Source organism: Lutra lutra, chromosome 4 (genome assembly GCF_902655055.1).
Source record: "Lutra lutra chromosome 4, mLutLut1.2, whole genome shotgun sequence".
Classification (NCBI taxonomy): Eukaryota; Metazoa; Chordata; class Mammalia; order Carnivora; family Mustelidae; genus Lutra; species Lutra lutra.
In genome coordinates this window covers 4,106,780-4,128,602 of record NC_062281.1, presented here as the reverse complement: position 1 = coordinate 4,128,602, position 21,823 = coordinate 4,106,780, and positions in this window count along the sequence as shown.

Sequence of the window (21,823 nt, the reverse complement as noted above, 5' to 3'; positions counted from 1 at the left end):
TTATAAATTCCAGAAATAGACACTCATATAAGAAGCCTCTATGCATTTTCCAAGCTATATATGCCCCAAATGGCGTCTCAAGTCAGCTTCACTGGAAGGTGGCCATGTACAGGTGGGCAGCTGTTGCTTTCCAGCTGTGCCTATCAAATGCAGCAGAGGCTGTTTGGCTCACAAAGCCTAAATCAGGTATCTACTCGTTGACCCTTTACAGAAAACACTGGCCAATCCCTGCTTAAGACATTTGTTGAGTTTTGAAGCTGCATGAAATGAGAGGTTAAATGCTAAATTATTTGTATTCCACTTCACCATAATCATGGAAATCTAAAATTCTCTAGCTCTTTTTACCCCTCCCATCTTTTGCATTGTTTTTATGAATTTCAGTTCCACATATAGATCAAATTTCGACTATCCATTCCTTCTCTCATTTCTTTATTTTTTATTTTTCAAAAAGATTTATTTATTAGAGTGAGGGAGCACAAATGGATGGAGGGGGAGAGAGAGAGGGAGAAACAGACTCCCCACGAAGCTGGGAGCCTAATCCCGCAACCCTGAGATCATGACCTGAGCTGAAGGCAGACACTTAACCAACTGAGCCACCTGGGTGCCCCCATTTCTTTATTTTTATATGGGTTCATTTTCTCTGTCTTTGGTGTCCAGTGTAGATATGCTGATATTAAATTATCTCTTATTCCCTTCTGAAATATTTTTATTTTGCTTTCTTCTTTTTCTCTGTGTTTGGTATCTAGTGTAGATATGCTGATATTGAATTATCCCTTATTTCATTTTGAAGCATTTTTATTTTGCTTCATTTTTGAAGCTACTTTTGCTAGCTGTGGAATTATAGGATGATCTTCATTTCCTTTCAGCATTCTAGTGGCTACCTGTGCGTCTTTGATTTATTACAAATCAAACACAGAGTGTTAGTCTTACCAGTTCTCTCATAATGCTAGGACATTAGAATATTCAGATTCTAATGATTATATGCATGTTTTTCTATTATTTTAGACTATAAAAGATCAAGGTACTACATTCTAATCACTGGGTAACCACTAAAAGAACAGTAACAGATGTATAATTAATTTAACGGTGGGACACAGGGAATAATAATATTTTTAATTTAAAAGAAGGCAAAAAAGAAGAGAAATGGAAACATACACTAAAGGGATGGATCCAGTAGAGAACAAATAGTAAGAAGAGAAACAGAACTTTACATATATTAGTGCTTATTTTACTTTTAAATGATTACTATTTCAATTAAAACACTGAGATTTAAGTAGATACAAAAACAAATGCAAAAATATTTTTGCATACAGGAGTCACACCTTTATTATGAAAACACAGAGATATACAAAGCAAAGGGTAGAATATGCATATCATGCAAACACAAACCAAGGGGGAAAAAAAACCCACAAATTGGTCTATCTATACTAATATCAGTTCATGTGGATTCAGACAAAATAGATTTTAAGGCAAAAACATTACTAAAGAAAAACCACCTTTCCTTAATGAAAAAGGGGCCAAACCATCAGGAAAAAATAACAATGCTAAACCTGTGTGTAACTTCAAAACATGTGTGTCAAAACCTGACAAAACTAAGAGAAGAAATTCACTTGACCCTGGAAGTAACATCACATATCTTGCAGTAGGTGGTAGGTCATCCAAGAGAAAACTCCATACAGATAAAGAAATCAAAAGAAAACACCAAACTAAAATTATTTGACACATATTGAACACTGTGCCCACACTGACCATATATACATTCTCTGCAAGTAGACATGACCATTTCCCAAAGTTAAACATATATCGGGTTGCAAAACAAGCCTTAAAAAGTCAAAGGATTGCAATTATTCAGCTTATATTCTCTGATCACAGTGAAATTAGTCTAGAAATATATGTCAGAAGATAATTTAAAAATCACCAAATTATTTGTACGTTAAGCAATACATTTTAAAATAATGTATCATTCAAAGAAAAAAAATCACAATAGGAAGTACAAATGTTTTGAACTGAACAATAAAGATACAATGTAACAAAACTTTTGCAGTGCAGCCAAAGCAGTTCCTAGAGAGAAATGTATGCCCTCAAGTCCAAACATTAGAAAGGAAAAGAAGATAAAAAGTACTGACCTAATTCTATCTCACAAAACTAGAAAAAAAAATAAGAATTAAAAGGAAGCACAGAGGAGGAAATAAAATAATAAAAGGATAGAACTCAATGGATTAGAAAGAAAATGTAAAATAAAGAAAGTCATCAGAGACATAAATTTATTCTTTGAAAATATTTGTAACATTGGTAATTCCCTAGCAATATTCATCAAAAAAGAAGGAAGGAATAAACACATGTTACCAATACCAGGCAACAAAAGGGGGAAATTGCTACACATCCTCACACATCACTGATGGAGGTGTAAATTGGGAAAACCATGGTGAAGAATGAATTGGTATGTAGAAAATTTGAAGATCCTGTAATTCTGCATGGAGGGATGTGGGTGAAGGTGGTGCTTCTGAAATCTGTACAAATGTTAGAATCGTCTGGCAAGCTGCAAATCAAAGCAAACCAAGAAGACACACTATTGAAATAGGAATATCCAGAGCTGGAGTGCTCACGTACTCTCCCATTTTAAAAATGCTCTCAGTTTTAAATTCTCCTTAATGTACAACCAGAGCTGAGAACCATTTCCCAGGGGAAACACATATAAATATTCATAGGAGACATGTTTACACAGAGATAAAGATATTCTTTGTCCTATCTGTAAGAGAGAAATTAAAAAGGAAACTATAAACATTCATCAACAGAAACATTAATAATGAATCTGGAAATTTTTAGTACCAGAATATTGTTCAATTCATTTTCAGATAAATGAATGAATGCCCAAATATGTTGACATGGAGGAATCTCAAAAATAGAGCAAGAAGAACAACTTGCATTATGATAAGTCCAGTATGACACCAATTTCATAAAGTTTAGAAAGAGCCCCCAAATCTACTGTGTTTTAAAGTCAGTAGAGTGTGGTGGGTAAAACTCAGAATCTGGTTCAGGCATCGGCTTCCCTCCCAATAAGTGAGACCTTGTTAATCACATGATTTCTGTGTGCCTCACTTTCCCCCTTTATAAAAGGAGGAGTCTTAGTGCCCACCTCAGAGTACTGTGGTGAGATCAGGATGAGCTGACAGATGAGAAGTGATTTGGGGCTACCCATTGTTACCACAGTTAACAGCTCAGGTCTCCTTTGTATCTGTAGTGTTTCTTAGTATCAAGTATGGTGGAATGGTAGAAGGTAGAACTAAGTGCTCAGTGCTTACCTGTTTTTCATGCTGTTTGCTGTTTTTTCCAGCACATTTAAAATATTTTACAAGAAAAACAATTTAAGAGTCAGAGACCATGTTCACGAGTCAAGTCTCTACCTGGACCCAGTGCCCAAGGTCACTCAGCTGTTCACTGCAGACAAAGGTCAACCCATGGTTCCAAATCCACATCGAGGCATGTCTAAAAATCCCCAACCCTCTTGCCCTGGAGATCTTGCGTCTCACTTAGCAAATGCGATATAAGAAATTGAATTCATAATGCGTGTAGGAGTCATTTCTATTCCAACCACTGAGAAACTGGTCTGCTGAAGCCACAGTTTCAAAAGCCCTTTGTGATTCTTTAATTGGTTTTTTGTTGTGTCGGGTTATTGATACTTTGCTCACCTCTCTTCACTGACTGAACTCAATGGGAAAAACCACTCCCTCAACTGCCCGCCTCACTCAGAATAAATGCAGAAACTGCCTTCTTACCACGGAATGCCATGCTGGCCCCTGAGTACATTTCTCTCCTGATCTCCTGCCCCCTCCCTGTGTCCCTCTTTCCTGGCCACACTCACTAGTTTTGATTTTATTTTTTTCCCTTTCAAACCTGCCTAGCATTCTCTTATCTCAGAGTCTTGGTACTTGCCTGCCAGGGTCTCTCCCTACAGATCACTCCACGGCTCACTCCTCCTTTCCCGTGGGTCTCCAGTCAGAGAGCGACACCCTTCCGGTCCAGCATGTCTTAAAATAACCACTTCTTTCTACTATTCTCTGCCCCACCTGGTTTATTTTTGCTGATGGCTCACACGCAGACCAGCCCCCAACATACACAAGACCCAGAGCAAGGATGCAAACAGAGGCCCACGTATCCGATTATTTACAAGTTACAAGTCAAGCTGGCAAGCTGTTAGTAAGATGTTTTCTATTCTCCTACATTGACAAATATGCAGTCATAACCACCTACCAGGCTAAGTTTAAATTTAGAACTTACAGATTCCTCTGAATTTGTACCAGAAAGCAGGGAGGGTGGGCCTCTAGTTCCCAAACTGGTTCTCAATCCCTTTACTCTCAGCCCTGATTAGAGACCGAGGGAACAGGTGGGAACATCAACCACCCTATGTCTTAGATCATGTGCATTCACATGGAACTCATTCTGATTCTGTTTGGGCAGAGCCCTTCAATCTATCAGCTCTTCACCAGCCACTGCCAACCCAATAGATGGCTCAGGGATGGTCACAAGCAGAGACAACTACTCTATAAGAAGTTTTCACACTGGCAGAGAGACATGCCTGATATAAGTCTGTGGCTTAAAGACATGAAGGAGCCAGTCCAAGTCAGACAGGCAGGATGGACTGTGGCAGGTTGCAACCCAGACACATGAAGGGTTTCAGAATCTGGGCTCTTGGGTGACCCGGCTCGTGTTCAAATCCTAGCTCTGTCACTCACCAGCTTTGTGACTTTGAACAAGTTACGTAACTGGCCTCTGCCTGCTCCAGAGGGTGTTTGAGGTGATTGCTTGAGTTAGTCCAAGTGAGTAGAACAGGGTCAGGCCATTATTAAGGCTCTGGTAGGTGTTAGGCAGGAGAGTGCTATAGCCTTGAAAGCCCTGACTCTTCCCTTCACCAAATCCCCATGGTTTCTAATAGAATCAAGGGCTAACATACAAATTAACTATCTCTTTGAAAATAAATTCTGAATTGTAGACTTTGTATTTCATAAGATTTTATAAGAAGGAGAGGACAGTAGGCACTGGAGCCACCCAGAGAAGCTTCTGAGAAGAGGTGGGACCAAGAGGAGACCAGAGGAGGGGGCATAGGGCTGGATAGGGGTCCCCGGCTTTCCATGCCAAAGCTCCTTCATTGGAATAAGGGCTGAGTGTTCTAAGGTCCTTGTTTTGAAGGACACAGTGTATTTGGGTATTTAAGCAATAGCATAAAGAACAATCCCATTATACTATAGTTGTAACTTATAATGAACTCCTTCCCTGTGGGGGAGGGGTGGGTCTTCTCAGTCATTCCACTTCCTGTCCCTTGACAAGGCTTTCTCTCCACCTTAAGGCAGCCTCCTCTTCCAAGCGGTCATTTGTGGGTGCTGTTTGTGAGCAGCCTTGTGAGGATACCCGCCCAGAAAGCCAAGTGAAATTTGTCCACACAGCCACTCAGCTGCCTTGTCTCACTGGAGTGTGCTAAAAACACACTATCGGCAATGGTCTCTGCACAGGTGCTATATTGATTTCAGTCCATCCCCAAAACCTTACCCACGTCATGCCCAGTTATGTGCTCTGCTAATTTAACCCCGGTGTCCTTGAGATCGGATCAAGCTAGATGCAGAACGAGCTCTCTGCCCTCAACTTCTCCCCTCATTTCCTGAAGACTGACCTAAAGGGTAATCTAGGACTTGTGTTTGGAAAAGTCTGTTCTAGAACATGGTGAACATGATGGCTTCACAATGTTGGACCTGAACCCAGGAATAGGAGCTAATGTTCAGTTATAGTGTGTATTCTTGTGTGTGCTTGTATGTGTATGTGTATGCATGTGTGTGTGCCCATACAGGCACACGTGTATGTGCGCGCACATACTGTATGCTGCCGGCGGCCACAGCATGGAAATTTCCCTTCCTGCTTCTGCCTCACCAACCACACTTGAGCTTCAGGACAGCAGAATTGTGATGTGTGTCTCCCAGGTGACATACTAACGTGCCAACCCCTAGTAGCTATGACTGTGATCTTCCTTGGAAATTAAGGTCTTTGCTGATATCAGGTTAAGGTGAGGTCATTAGGATGGGTCCCAACACAATGACTCATGCCTGTCTAAAAAGAGGAAAAGAGACACAGAGACACATGGGGAAAACACCATGTACTGCAGAGGTAGAGACTGCAGTGGCGTGTCTACAAGCCAAGGACAACCACACATTGCCGCAACCACCAGAAGCTATGAGAGAATGGAATGGAACTTAGAGCACTTTGGAAGACATGAACGTTGTTGACACCTGGACTTTGGACATCTGCCTCCAGAGCTATGAGAATAAGTTTCTGTTGTTGCAAACCCCCAGTCATGGCACTTTGTTCATGCATAGATAGGAGTCAAGTACGGGATACACAAGCTAGTCATCTTCAGCACCTCAGGAACATCAGGAATCAAGGGTGGTTCACTGCTGACCTTGCAACCACAGCGTGGCTTCCAGGGGCCTCTTTGCGTGTCTGTCTTCCTTCCGTCTTTTGTGACTGCTCCAACCAAATGTCAAGTTGTTCCTCCTGGATGGAAACTTCTAGCATGTTGGACCATTGATGTAAACTCACCTGCCCTGAGTTGACCGGTAATAACCCACAGCCTGGGAAGACAAAGAGTGTCACACTCAACCGGGACAAAATTCCCAGAATTTTCCCCAAAGCACTTGCCTCATCAATCCCGAACAATCTACACAATCGTTGTTCTTTCTGAGAATAGATTCTCTTTGACATAATTAATCCCCCAGGCCTGTCTCTTCCCTCAGCATTTAGTCATTCATCCATTCAACAAATATTTATCAGGAGGATAGTGTATTCCAGACTCTTTTCTAAATGCTGGAAACCACTAGGGATAGAGCAGCAGACAAAATGGTCCACAATCCCAGCCCTCAGAGGATGTACATTCTGGAAGGGAAAGCCAAACGATAAACAAACCCCAAATTGGGGAAATACATGGTATATTTTGTATAGCATAGAAGATATTGTGTATATGACATCGCATGGGCTCTGTGGAGGATAATACACCAGAGAAGGCAGACAGCAAGTTCTGAACGGAGAGCAGGTGTTCACCTGACTAACTGCTTTAGCCACCTTTCTCTACAGTGAGAACCAACGGCCAGATCTCACTGACTTAAGAGAGCAACCAGTTGTCTCTCTTTTATGGGTCTCTGGGTCAGTTTCAGTTCTGGGTCGACTTGAACTCAGCTGGGCTCCACTGATCTCCTCAGGTCAGGACTCAGAGTACAGGGCAGTCTCTAGGATGACTCCCAATGACCTCGACATCTCCACATTTACACCCTGCTACAATCTCTTCCCTTTAAGTGTGGTCTGGACTTAGCAACTCACTTCTGATGAACGAACAGGACAAAAGGGATGGAACTTCTGCTGTTGGATTATAAAAAGACTGTGCCTTCTGTCTTTCTTGTCTTTCCCATGCTTTCATTGTCTGGGTCCTCAGTCTGGGGGAAGCCAGCTGCCCTGCTGTGAGCTGCCCCACAGAGAGCCCACACAGTGAGGAACGGGTGTCTCTGGCCAAGAACCAATGAGATTCTGGATGTCTGGCTCAGGAAGAGTTGGTAAACGAATGCTTTGTGCTCACCAGGGCAGAGGATGACATGACAGAGGCTGACAGTGCCTCTTGATGGGGACGGAAGGATAGACACCTCCTGGAAGGTGGCACCCTACTAGGATGGAAGGAAACAGAAACACGTATTTTTCACAAATTTATTCTAGGCACATCAGGTGCTGTTTTATTTCTTTTTTGGAAAGAGTGAAGTACAATAAAGACAGGAGACTTTTTAAAAAGATTCCCCACTAAGGAGCTGTTTTTATTTTGAGTTTCTTTGCTAATTTGTACTGATCTGATACCTTGGGTGTCTTTTTCACCATGGTTTTATTACTGTTTTTCTTTTCATGTGGAACTAGAAATACAACATTTGCTACTTGGGGAAAAAAGAAAGAGAGGAAGAAAGAAAGAAAGAAAGAAAGAAAGAAAGAAAGAAAGAAAGAAAGAAAGAAAGAAAGAAAGAAAGAAAGAAAGAAACCTAGTTTTTATGTTACTCAGACACAAGACTTAAGATAAATCTCTCTCGATGGTTTCCGTGCCTGTTCGTGGGAAGGGGCAGCCCCTGACAGTCATGAGACCCCGCTTGGCACAGACAGACTGACCGAAGGAGCAGGACCATGCTGGGGAAACGCCTGCTGTTGCTTCCACAAACCGAAACTCAAGATTCATAGTCAGAGAACCCGTGTTCAGGTCCCAGCTCTGCCACTTCACCTCCGTGTGACATTTGGCAAATCCCTTCATTTCTGTGGTTAAAATTTGCTGACCCCAAAATGAATAAACACGATGGTACTATTAGCATCCACAAGTGCTGATCGATTTCAAATACCACAGCATATAAGAACCTCACAAGGGACCCTCAAACCTGACACAGTGACATAATGGTTATGAAGTATGAAAAGGTAAGCAGAGATTGCTGGGAAAATGAAGACATTGTACATCCATTGGGTCTTAGTAGGATTAGAAGCCCTGGAAAGCATCGGTTGCCTCTTCCTGGGAGGGCACAATATTGCTGAGTGGGCAATGAGAGTTTTGACTCCTGAAGGTAAAAATCAGACTTGATCCTTTTGAAATATGACAGAGAGCATCTTTCAGCGTTGCTGTGCTCCTGCACCAGTCCTAACCCCATTCCCCGCACCTTCCTCTTTGTCCTTCCTCCACTTCCATATCTACACTTTGCCTCCTTCCTGCTCATCCTTCTTCTCTGTGGCTGTCCTCAAGATGCACAGCCTGGGGGACTTCCCATCCACCCCAAGGGCTGCGGTCATCTGGCAGCCTCCAGCTGCAGCACCTCCAGATGGCCGTGACTGAGCATGGCAGGACAGTGGATCTGGCCATTTCCACCCAAGGTGGGGCCACTCTCCTGGCTCGACTTTGTTCCAGACCTCTGTGTGCACCCCTCGGGGCCCCCTTCAGATAGAGATGCTCTCTGCTCAGGTCTGCATGCTCTTGCTTTCCTGTCTCAGGTGTCAGACCTGCACCAGGGTCTGGAAGCTTTTCTTCCCAGGCCCATTCACCTCTCATGGGTTCTTCCCCACAAGCGCCTCGTGTCCCTAAGGCCTTCTCCGTGTCTCCTTGCTGAACTGAGCCGTTTTCCTCCTCTGCCTGCTCTCCTTCCTTCTCCTCTTATTGGACATCAGCTGTGGTGCTCAGCACAGGTATAGGTCAGGCACCCCCAGCAGGCAGATCAGTGACACCATCTGTGAGGGAAGGGCTGGCCAGCTGAGACCTCAGGAGCTACAGCGACGTCATGTCAGCATTGAAAACACCAAGCAGGTGGTGGTGTTCTGAACGGCGGGAGGTTGCTGCTGTCCCACTTTGCTGATGCCATTCTTCATTCAAGGTGCTGATGGCATCTCAGACACTACAGTCATTCCCTCAGACTCTCATTTGGACCACGGAGTCCCTAGGACAGACTTGGTCAGGGAGTCTGGAGGAGGTGAGTGGGGAGGACCTTCCAGTCTTGGCAGCCAGGCGCTCCCAGGGCCAGGACCAAAACCAGTGTAGAACTTTGCCACAGTATTGTCACATCTCTTCTCCCTGAGCTTTCCCCGAGGCCCAGCTAGTGCCTTGAGAGTTCCCAGATTCCCTTCTCTCCCCAGTATTTAGTGCCTTTGGTCCCAGCTCCCCTCAGACCAGCCTTGGAGAGAGTCTGATCACACACAGTTGGGGCTCAAGTTTCAGGAATTTTCTGAGTGACAGATGATCTCACCCAGAGGGTATGCGCATGTTAACAAGGGTAGAAGACAAGGTCTTAAGCGGAAGGAAGGAATTTCAAGCAGCCCAAGCCCCCTTCCTGTGGGACAAGGAGGTTGGCCTGTTCTGCTTTGTATTTCTCAGATCAAAATTTCTCTGCACGGCCTCCTCACTGCCTCTCAGGAGGGCGAGATGCAGGGAGACTAGGGGCTCTACATGCAGCACGTTGCTAAGCTTCTAAACATATATGATTAGCAAGCATTATCTTGTGCAAATTTTACAAGCCTCTAAGCCAAGTGTTAAGAAATCTCAGAGAGGGGGTTGTTTTCTTTTTCTTTGTTTCTTTGTTTTCTGTTTTTTGTTTTTGTCCAGAGAAGGAGGGAGCATTGTGGTTAGGTGACTTGCCAGGGCTGGCAGGGCAGTGGCAGGACTGGAACCAGGACCTAGGCCTGGCTGACATCCACCTCGGCATCTCTTCCCAGGAGGTTTTCACAAACCTTCCGGAACACAAGGATCACCGAGGTGCACACCAAAAATGTAGGCTCTGGAGGGGCCCTCCATGTGGTCTGACTCAAGGCTGGGAGTGATCAGCATGTCCCATCTGCCCCAGAGTAGCGGCCCCAGGCCTAGGTCCCCAACACGCAGGCTCTGAGGCAGGACACTTACAAGGGGGGCCCTCAGGATCCTCACCTGTGGGAAGCAAAGGGTTCAGGTCAGACTGAGAAAGTCTTCAGTGGAAAATACTGGAAACTCTGAAGCTGGCACAAACCATCTGCAGACTTCCCACCAGCGCCTGGTGGGGGGCGGGGAGGTGCATGCCATGGCCAGGAAGTAGTCTTCAGCAGAGGCAGTTCCCAAAACTTCAGGAATGGAGAACCGTCAGCCAACAGCCTCCCCAGCAGCGGGCAAAATAGATCCTTTAGTGCTGGAGTGGCCTGTGCCACAGCATCCACAACAGGAACCACTGTAGAAAACCCACAGAAATCATGATAGGAAATCCCAGTGGTTCACAGAGGTTTGCTTGGCCTCACCTAGAGTCTCTGGCCAGTAGGGGGCAGCAAAGAGCTTTCCAGGTGCTGCTACTGCACGTGCTGGCGTCTGCTGGGTTTAGGATACTCCCTCCGCCTGCAGGGAGGGATGCAGGCAACCGCGGAGGCTGCCTTAGTAAGGGGCTCACCTCCTGGCACTCGTGCAACAAGTTACTTAACCCCACTATCCACGTCTGAAAGCGTGTGGGCCGTAATAGTACCCACTTTACAGGGTTCCTAAGTCAGTGAAGCGTTGAAATAGGTGCAATGCTCAGCACTACACCTGACGATTACTACCTTGTCATGAAACCTTATTAGACTTATTGTTTTCATTCCATTTACAGGTGTTTGTCATCTAATCAAGAGGATATGGTAACAGGTTGGACACATGGTGAGGAGGATACTGGGGCCATTTGTAGAGAGCTGGTAGGGGAGCCAAACAGCAGGTATGTAGGAAGAAGAGGAGGTCCTCCCAGAAGGTACACAGTTCGTCCACTGTCCAGGTGAGGATGGAGATATGAGGGATCTGAAAGTCAACAGTGTCTTGGAAGGAACAATACCAAAAGGATGTATGGGGCCACCCAGAGGGATGACCCATCAAATAATTAAGCATGCAATCAAAATGGAGTTTCAGAAGAGAAAAGGACTGAAGAAGGAACCATGATCCCCATGGGGATCCCCAACATTTTAAGAGTGTTGAGGCAGGGGAAGAGCAGCCCCTGGCTGAGAAGGGAAAGGAGGCTGGGCAGGTGTGAGGACAGTGAAGGACGGGCAGGTGTGAGGAAACAGGTAAGGATAACAGTCCCAGAGCCAGGAGGGGAAGGTTTTCAACAAGGAGTCTGAAAAGCAAGCAGGCACAGATGTCAGGCACGATGGGGATGGAGAGAAGAAGTGATGGGCAACCTTCCTAAAAACAACATTAGTGAGGGCAGAAACCCAGTTACAGTGGTCCCAGGAGCTGGTGAAGGAGAAATGGTGGATATCATCAAAAGGAGACATGTAGGTGGGAAGGCTAAAGATTGTATTAACTATGCAACGGAGATGGAGAGACAGACGGACGGATGGATGGATGGATGGGTGAGAGATGGAGGGATGATGGATAGATGGGAAGGGGAAGGATGGACTGATAGATGGACAGATAGACTACTTATGCTTTAAGTCCCACTTGTCAAGTTGTTCTTCTAAGCACTTACCTGCATTATCTCACTTAATTGTATGAGATGTGTATTGTTAGCCTATTTTCCTATCCTTGTGCTAATAGAACTCTGTTCTGATTGCCCCATCTTTGTAATAAGATTTAATATCTGAGATTTTTTGGCCTTTTCTCTCTGTATGTATTTTAGAATAAGATTAAGTTTGGAGAGGGGGAAAAACGCTATTTGGCATTAAATCTTTAGATTAAATACAATCAGAATCTTATAGTGAATCTACTCTTCCATGAACATAGTATGTATCACTATCTTTTCATTTCTGGGATAAGATGTTCTCGTTTGAAAGTGATTTTTTTAAAAAGTAAAACCAATGACCCTAACATCTTATAAGATAGGGTAATGTCAAGAGCCTTTCTTTATAAATGTTTCCTAAGAGATATCACTTGTCTTCAGGATAAAACCACATATCCAAACATTTCCATCCCTTATTTAAAATCTTTCAGGGACACTCTATTGCCTACTAAAGATAAGATCTTTTAATGTTCATGCAAGGTTTTCATGACATGATCCTTAACTTGCAAATTCTCTGCTTAACTCTGGTCTCTTTTGTTTATTGTGCCTGTCCTGTTATCAATTCTTTAAAATATATTTATTATATTGCATAATAATAGTTACTTAGAGTTAATAATATTTAATATATATATATAGTATATACTATATATGGCTATATATATATGGTTTAGTTTGACCCCAAGAATCTTTCATCCAGAGTATCACAATAGGCTCCTCAGCAGTCACCCAGAGTGATATTGTAAAATACAAATTGTTTTATGTCACTCCCAAATCCTTCAGTTGGCCCACTGGTGTGCTGTAGTCTGTTCATACTGGCTTCTGAGTGAATTGTTGTTAATACTCAGGAATCTCACAAGCCAATTGTTAAGCTGTTGTTAGCTTGAAAATGACCCTGGTGGGATTATTTACTCTAGGAAATAAAAGGGCATATTCCACAAATGAGTGAATTTTGTTTTTGAAAGCCAGTTTTCCAGCACAGTGCTGAATATACCCTTTACCCGTGAGATGAAGACCATAGCCCATAATCAAGTTTCTCTCTACCTGTGCCCTAGTCAAACTGCAGCTCCAAGAGGTTTTATACCTCTTTGATTTTGCACTGTCTTCCTTCAGGTTGTAAAGTGTTCCCTTTCCCCAGCCTATACGCATCACTGCCTAGACTCAGTTCAGTGTTAATCACCTAAGGAAGCACAGGATCCCTCTTTCTAGTACCTCTACAAAAAGGTTTTAGTACATGATGCCTAGTCATTGGTTTCTCTATCTGTGTACTCCTTAATCTGTGAGCTTCTGAAAGCACGCATCTGTCATTATTCATCTATTTTTCCCTGTGGTTAGTACACATATACATCAGAGATATTGGGGTTTCCGTTCCAGACCCCGGCAATAAACAGAATATTGCAGTAAAGTGAGTCAAATGAAATCCCCCTCCCCCGTACATCTACAAGTTACATTGATTCTATGCTATAGTCTATTAAGTATGTAATGACATTGTGTCTAAAAAATGTACATACTTTATTTTAAAATATTTTAAAAATATTGCTTAAAAAATGCTAGCCACCGTGTAAGCTTTTAGCATGTTGCAGTCACTGATCACAGATCACCATGACAAATATAATAATAAAAAAGTCTAAATTTAAAAAAGAAAAAGTCTGAAATAATGAAAGAATTACCAAGACATAACACAAAGTCCCCAAAAAAGCAAACAGTCTTGGAAAAAGCAAACAGTCTTGGAAAAATGACATGGATAGACTTGCTTGATACATAATTGTTTTAAAAAAAAATTGCTGTATCTGTGAAATGCTGTGAAGTGAAGCATAGTAAAACGAGATATGCCTCTACATTGTCTAGCACATGACAGGTGGTACGTAAATGTTGGCCAGCTAAGAAAGGCGTTGGTAAAAGATCTTCCCTACCTTCTCCGGGTACCCATGATTCCCAGCCTTAACTTCCTGCCATGTCCCCCAGATCTGCCCTATAGGAAGAAGTACAGCATAGCACCACTCCCCATTCTACCCCCTCATCATAAAGCAGGGCTGGTGAATCAACCCCAAATCCAGAGAGAAACCAAACTGAATGGGAATTCTATTCCTTCTTCCCATGTTACTGGAAATAATTAGTGAGGCAAAATTGTTGAAAGAGGTTGCTGTGGTTACCTATTGATGTATCACGAATCACCCCCAAACTTGGTGTTTTAAAAGAACCATCTTGGTTTTCTCATGACTTTGTGGGTCAGGAATTCAGGAAGGCCTGGGTTCTGCACTTTGACTCTGATCCCTTCCAGGGTGTCTTCTTCCTGTGCGCATCCAGCATCTCTGTATTCTGTGGCTGCTGTGTCTCTACAGGACGTTTTGTCTGCCAGAGCTTTGCCTGTGGCTTGGGCTTCCCACAGCATGGTGACCTCAGGAGAGTTGTCCTTAGATGACAGCCGTCTTCCAGAAGAGCAAGGCAGGAGCTGTCAGTCTTCTTAAAAAGTAGCCTCAGAGCAAGCATTAGATTACCTCTCCTGCACTCTATTGGCAAAAGCAGTACCAGGCCAGATGGGCTCAGGAAGATAGAAATAGATCCCATTTTCAATGGGAAGAGTGTAAAATACTTCATGCCCATCTTTAATCTGCCACAGAGGTGACTCGCTCTTGTCTCTCTCTGATAGAAATTGGGATATCAAAGCTACACTGAGAGTAAAATAGGAAGCCTGAAGTACTCTCTGAGGAATTAGTTACCATCTCCAACCAGGTGCAGAGATACCTGGCACCAGACATTTAATCAAACCCCAAAAGAAAGGGCTGAACTGAGTTTTTTCTAACACGGACCTGCAGTCCATCTCAGACGACTTGACCTCCAACAATTCCATGTCACCAAAGTAGGCAGAATCTGTTCTCCAACTGTTAGAGAGAAAGCACAGCCTCTCCTGGGGTGAGCAGGGAGTCCTGAAGCCATCCTCACTGTGTCAGAGGAAACAGAAGGAATAAAACCATCAGAGGAGATTGAAATGAGAAGAAATAGCACAGAAACCATTCACACAAACTGCAGAAAAGGAGAAGAAGCAGAAATATGCACACAGAACAAACAAAACCAGTTTTGTTTTCCCCCCAGACAATTGGATTTCAAGGTTTGAATGTGTTTCCTTGGAGAACATGAACTTTCATCACTACAGGATTTTTTAGGTTTACGGATCCCTACATCAGTCACGGTGGAACAGGAGGCACGGCAACTCGCCTCAGGAGGGAAGATTAAAAATCGTGGAGAAAGGAGCCTGTCAACAAAGGTGGGGGAAGGCTTGAGGAAAACCAGGTACAGATGATGGGCAGAAGTCATGAGGGGGGTTGGTCAGTGAAAGAAGGGAGGCGGCGAATGCTGGAAGCCAACAAGAACGAATACTGTAGGAAAGGACTGTCTGAGGGGAGCCGCAGTGTAGGAAGAGCGCTTCAACTGAGATCCAGCTGTGGTCCAGCAGAAACTATCCCAATCCAGGTGAGCTGCCAGATGATGGCAGCCACGTAAGCAAACTCAGGTGGAACCAGCAGAAAACTGAACAGTTGAGCCCCTTCCAAACTGCTCACCTACACAATCTTACCTTCCAAGAAAACTCAGTGCCGTTTCTAGGGCACAGTGGTGTGTGTTGTATCGATATATTCCTTCCAAGGTAAACTACATGCTGCACTTTCTGGTCCTTCCTACCACTAGGAGAAGGCACAATACTTGGTGGCAAGTTGACTGACAGAACTGTGTCCATCGCGAAGAAGTTGTGCTTTGCTCTCTCTGAGAGACTTCTTGGATGGGGATTTGCTCTCTCTGTCTACAGTGCTTCTGCCAAAACCATCATCTTTGGACTTATTAGACGCCTCATTGACCATCATGGTAATCCACACTTCATTACTTCTGACCAAGAAAGATTTTATAGCAAATGGAGTGTAGCGAGGAGCTCATAGGTATGAAATTGGCCGGTGTTACCATGGCCCCATGGATCAGCTGGCTCCATAGAATGGTGGTGTGGCCTTTTGAAGGCTCAGTTTTGATGCTGGGGGGTGGGCCACACTTTGAAGGGATAAGGTATATGGAATCAGCGAGTGCTGCCTTCCCTGCCAGGACTGCCATGTCCCGGGATCAAGATGGAGTTAGGAGTACTTCTTCGTATTTTCCCTTAATGACCCACTAGCCGCTAGCAACATTTTTGTAACTGATCCCTGCAATTTTCCACGTTTCTGTTTAAAGAGTTTAGTTCCCAAGAGAGGAGTGTTTCTATCAGGGGACACAGCAAACTTTCATTCTGTTGACCTGGAAATTAGGTTGCCACCAGAACACTAGCAAATATGGGCTACTGGACTGGCTGGATTGCTTGAGCCTGTCTACGAAGGGGACTGGAGGGTGCGACTAATCAGCCTGTACAAGGAGAAGTATGTCTGGAATGCAAGACTTCTGGGTAACTCTTAGCATTCCCATATCCCATCATGAAAGTCAATTAAGAAAACTGCAAAACACAATAACAAACCAGTAAGTAGCATAGCTGTTTAAAGAATTAAGGTTTGGACCATCCCACCAACTAAGGAACCATAACCATCTGAGGTCCTTGCTGAGGGGAAAGGGAAGAAGTAATAGGCTACAGATGACAGAGTGTTGTAAATGCCAGCAGCAAGCACGTGTCCAGTTGCAGAAATGAGGACTGTTATAGTTCTGAGTAGCTTCTTTCTTGCTCTTATATAAACATATTTGTGTGATATTAACCAGCTCGCTCTATCTCTCTCTCTCTCTCTTCCTGCCATTTTCCAACTACTTTGCATAAGGTATATTATTAGTGGTTAACCTTGTATCTCAGGAAGTGAGATACAGGCTATCAAAGGGGAGTGTGACTCAGCTAAAATGGCAATGAATACCGTCAGATAGATAAAGTGAACATGTGGGACTTGGAATTCTCCTTTGGGGAGAGAGTTAGTGTTTTCATTTGTACAAGGTTAGTTGCTTGGTGTTAGGGGGAAGCAGGATTTTGCTTGTGTTTTCACTTGGAGGGTAACTGTAGTTGGAGAGGCTGTCAAGGTGGATGTCATGCTGACCAGGAATGGACAGTGTTGAATTGTGCTGTGCTGATTTGCCTGAGCTGGGGATTGGACTCCCCATAATTTTCTTCCCTGGATGATGCCTCGTTAGAGTTGTCCAAGAGAGGAACAAATTCAAGGTCTGGAAGAGAAGTGCATGAGCTGCCATAACTCTCTGAAGGTATTGTGGATATGACAGAGAGATGCAAGGATGCCCTCTGGGTTCCAGGCCATCGACACTCTCCTCTGCTCTGTCCAGCTCTTCCTCCCACTGTGCTGACCTGCAATGACTCCAAGGCAACCAGGAGAAGCTTAGATGTGGTCACACACAGACCATTCTATGGACTCCTTCCTTCAGCACCACTTTGAAAGCTGGACAAACAAGTCCCAGGTTGAGTAGTGAGTGCCTCCTTTCAATTGTCAAGATGACAAGTAGGCCTTGTCATCTATTGGGGCAGGTGTGGAATGCAAAACTTCTAGACTTGCATTCCACACCTGCCCCAATAGATGACAAGGCCTAATTCCTGAATCCTTTATTCCCTGTCTCATGGTGACTCTGCTCTCCTGAATGAATTCTGACTTCTGGGTGGGGTCAGCCAAAGGGGAGAAGCTGATGAGACCAGAATAAGGAAGGAAGGATGGGTCAGGGAATGCATTCCCTGGTTCTCCCCATGTCCTGCTGAGTCACCCCGGATCACCCAACTTACTGTCATAGTTCCCATGGGTCAGCCTCTTCTCACAGCTCCTCCACGTTCTACTTCCTGCAATTGCCCGTAGGTGTTGGGATAGTCAAAACTTCATCTACAGCCCTGGGACCCTGTACCACCCTGCTGGCTTCCCTTCACCTTGCCCGCACCTTTGTAAGAATTCACTGCAGCAAATTCTCTTGAATTTTAAGCATGCCTCGTGGACCTCAATGAAAGGGCTAAAACTATACAAGTCTTTAAAGAACACAAAAAAAGTCAACCTTTGTGACTTTGGGTCAGGTGATGGCCACTTAGAGGTGAATAACAAAAACACAACCAGACTTTAAAATGTAAGACTTTGATGTTCCAAAAGACAATACTAAAAATGTGAAACTACAACTCATGGAATAGAAAATATTTGCACATCGCATATCTGATAAGGATCTAGCACCCAGTATATATTTTTTAAATCTTACCACTCAACATTAAAAAGACAAGCAACCTAATTAAAAATGGGCAAAACATTTGAATAGGCATTTCTCTAATGATGGTCTATAGACCATCCATAAGCATGTGAAAAGGTGTTCTACGTCATTACGTCATCAGGGAATTTCAAAATAACACCCTTCTGGGATAGCACTTCACACTCACAAGGGTAGAGGAAGTAAAACAGAAGGATGATACTGAGTATGGATGAAGAGGTGGAGAAACCGGAGAGCTGGTACACTACTGGGGCACACAGAGTGACACAGTGGGGCCATTCCTCCAGAGGCTCAGCACAGTTATACCCTAGAACCCAGCAGTCCCTCTCTTCCACTCATACCCCGGGGAAATAGAAACTTAGAGCCACATGAGAACTTGTACGTGATGTTCATCACCATATTATTCGTCAAATTCAGAAAGTAGAGACCATCCAAATGTGCATCCTGATGAGTGAATGAGCAGAAGGGGACGTGGCCGTACCACAGAATATTGGCCATAAGTGAGGATGGACGGTACACGCCGTGCTGTAGACTAGCTCGTAAGCGTCAGGCTACCTGAAGAAGCCAGCCATAAAAGACCGCAGGTTATACGATTCAACTTATACAAAATGTCCAGACAGATCAATACATGCAGGGCTTTCCAGGGACTGGAGGGAGGGGAAACGGGGAAAGATTGTTAATGGGTGTGGGATTTCTTTTTAAATAGTAGTGACGGGGGGCGCCTGGGTGGCTCAGGGGGTTAAATAGTAGTGACAGCTATGCAGTTGTGTGAATACGCTAAGATCCGCCCTTACGGAATTTAAATTACATCTCGGTAAACCTGCTGTTAGAAAAACTAAGCGAGCCATCTTCTTCCTGTGGGTACCCTGACCGCCAAGCGCTGAAGTAACAGATGCCTCCGGCTCTTTCACTGTAAAATCTGGTTTCACCCACAGGAGTTGGTCCTGAACCTGACATCATACATCATGAACTTCATGAGAACAAAAAAGCGTGTTTTAAAGGGTAGATTGTAACTTCTCAGCTGTACTGAGAGGCGGAGTTAATTTAATAATTTTTAAATTATTTAAAATAATTTTTAATAATTTTTAATGTCACCTAGCCACAGTGAAATATCAAAACTAAAATTCCTGAATATCAGCCCCAGAAAGAAAAAGCACTCTCGATGGTGAACCAATACACGTGTCCCCATCTTGGTTTAGTCGGGAAAACGGACCCTGAACGAGAAACCACTCTTCAAACATGCAGGCGTTGGGTCAAAATGCTGTTGCTGGGAAGCTGCATGATTTCATGGGGACAGTCATGAACTAGGAGTTAAGAGTTTGAGTTTCCGACTTCTTTCCACAAGCATCATGGGGGAGGGGATGGGAGGAGGCCGAAGTTGGGGCCAAGAGCCTAGACCCTGGGGGGCAGTGCTTAATACCAGCTGGCCCTCCTTCACAGGGCCATCATGGATGACCAGCTGGGACATCCTCAGTGAGGGGCTACCCTGCCATTTCACAGGTGGGGGATCTGTGGACCGTGGCAGGGAGCCCTTACAACCGTGTCCGGTGGGGTCCTAGGGGGCAGCCGTGCCATCTCCTGTTCCTCACTCCCCGGCCACACGACCTTGAGCAAGTCTCCGGTCCTCCCCAAACCTCGGTGCCCTTGTCTGTCAACTGCAGTGAGTAAAGCCACCCTTGCAGGGCCATCCGGGAAGAATAGGTAAGACAGAACACGTGTCGAGTGCACGGCGCGGCGTGGGTGTCGGTGTGCTTATGCTGTGGATCTGAGCAATCGCCCTCGCCCCCTCTCCAGGTCTTCTCCAACGCAGAGGTTGAACCAGGTCAGTGACAACTGAACTGAACATGCATCAAGGTCACCCAGGACCTTATATAAAAAGGAGACCCCCAGGGCCAAGCCCAGGCCTCCCAACCTGGAGTGCGGGGGGCCAGGAACTGGGAACCTGGGTTTGCGAAGGAACGCGTGGGTCGGGGGGGACTCGGACCCTCAGATGGCTCCAGGACACAGTTGGAAGTGGCCCTGGCTGTACCAGATGCCCTCCAGGCCTGGGGCCTGCGAGCCTGGGCTCTGGGCTGCTGCTGGGCTGGAGGTCACCTCTGCAGACCATCTATTTTCAGATCCACCCCCGGGCCTCTGGCAGAGTCTGCGCAGATTACATTGGGCCCCTGCTCTCTGCTTCTCTCTGCTTCCTAATCTAATTATCACAACAACCAGATGTGACAGGCTCCAGCTCAGGCCCATTTAATAGCCTCCAAAGGCACCTCTCAGCATTCAAGCGTTCTCTAATTTTCCCCTCCCTCCTCTAGCTGGACACCTTGGCTCCTGGCGCCCTCCCTTGTGCCAATTAGCAGTGAAGTATCCTTCTGCCAATATAATCCGATTATTGGGTGCTGCATAGCAGCCACGGACTGTCACAATCAAATCCTTGTCCCCAGATCTCCAGAGAAAAGAAAATCAACCCTCCTTGCATTCTAAGGGGTCAGCCTCCTGGAACAGGACAGCGTCCTTCCCCGATAGCCTTCCCTCTGAGCGCTTCTGCAGGTCTGTGCCTCTCTTGGTACCTTTGAACGTGGGGTGGATGTAAACATCTCTTTCCCAGAAAAATGCACATGTGTGTGTTTATTCATATCCAGTTTCCAGAGGTCATGGCCCTTTGGAGACCATCCTGGACCCCCCACCCTCCGTGTCTCCTTGGTGACTGAGCAGGTTAGGCCCTGTCCCAGTCTGGGGCCCAGAACCTCAGCCCACATGACATTTACGTTCCCTTCCGCACCATTCCTTATTTCCGAATTTTCTTTTCTTTTCCAGAATAGTAGGGGGGAAATTCCTGTTCCTGCACTTATTGTGTTCTTTGCCCTTTACAACACATCTGCCCATGTGCCCGGGCCAGCAGCCTCCCTCTGTTATTGGATATGCACTACCAGTCCCATGGTGTGGCTTTTTCTTGACCACTGATGGACGTTTAAATGTTCTCCTTCCACTTTAAGGAAAATCATGCACCACTAGAATACAGAGAATTAAGAAATCAGCATAAACGATATTGATCAAGGGAGAGAAAACATTATTTAATAACACTTTTGACCACAAATCAAATCAGGTTGTAACCCACAGGCCTGCCCAAGGTCTCACTGGCCAGAAGACAGAGCACACAGCATCCCTAGAATGGGCTGGTGGAGGGCACCCCCACGGGCCAGATCTACTCACCCCGCCACCCCCTGAAATGCCTCCCCCGGTACTGGGCCTGCACACCCTCCCTGGTTATTTCTGAGGACGCTGTGCCTTTCTTCCTGTTTCCTGTCTGAGGGGCTCACCCCTTCCCGCACCCCTTACGAAGCCCTGACTCCCTCTGGGAGCTCCATCAGACACATTTGCATATTAAAGGCTTGAAAATGAGCTCCGGGAAAGGGGCAGAGTGACTTCCATTCACATTCTGCATAGTCTCCTTTCACAGCCTTCTACACTTAGCCTCTCTGGTGCTGGCTTCAAGTGCAGGAGAGGGAACTGGGGGGCCTGGCTCCTCCCTTCCAGGACTGGCAAACCGGCCCTCTGGTGGACAGGCCACGGCGCAGAGTATCTGGGTGTCTTACCTCACAGCCCTGAACCAG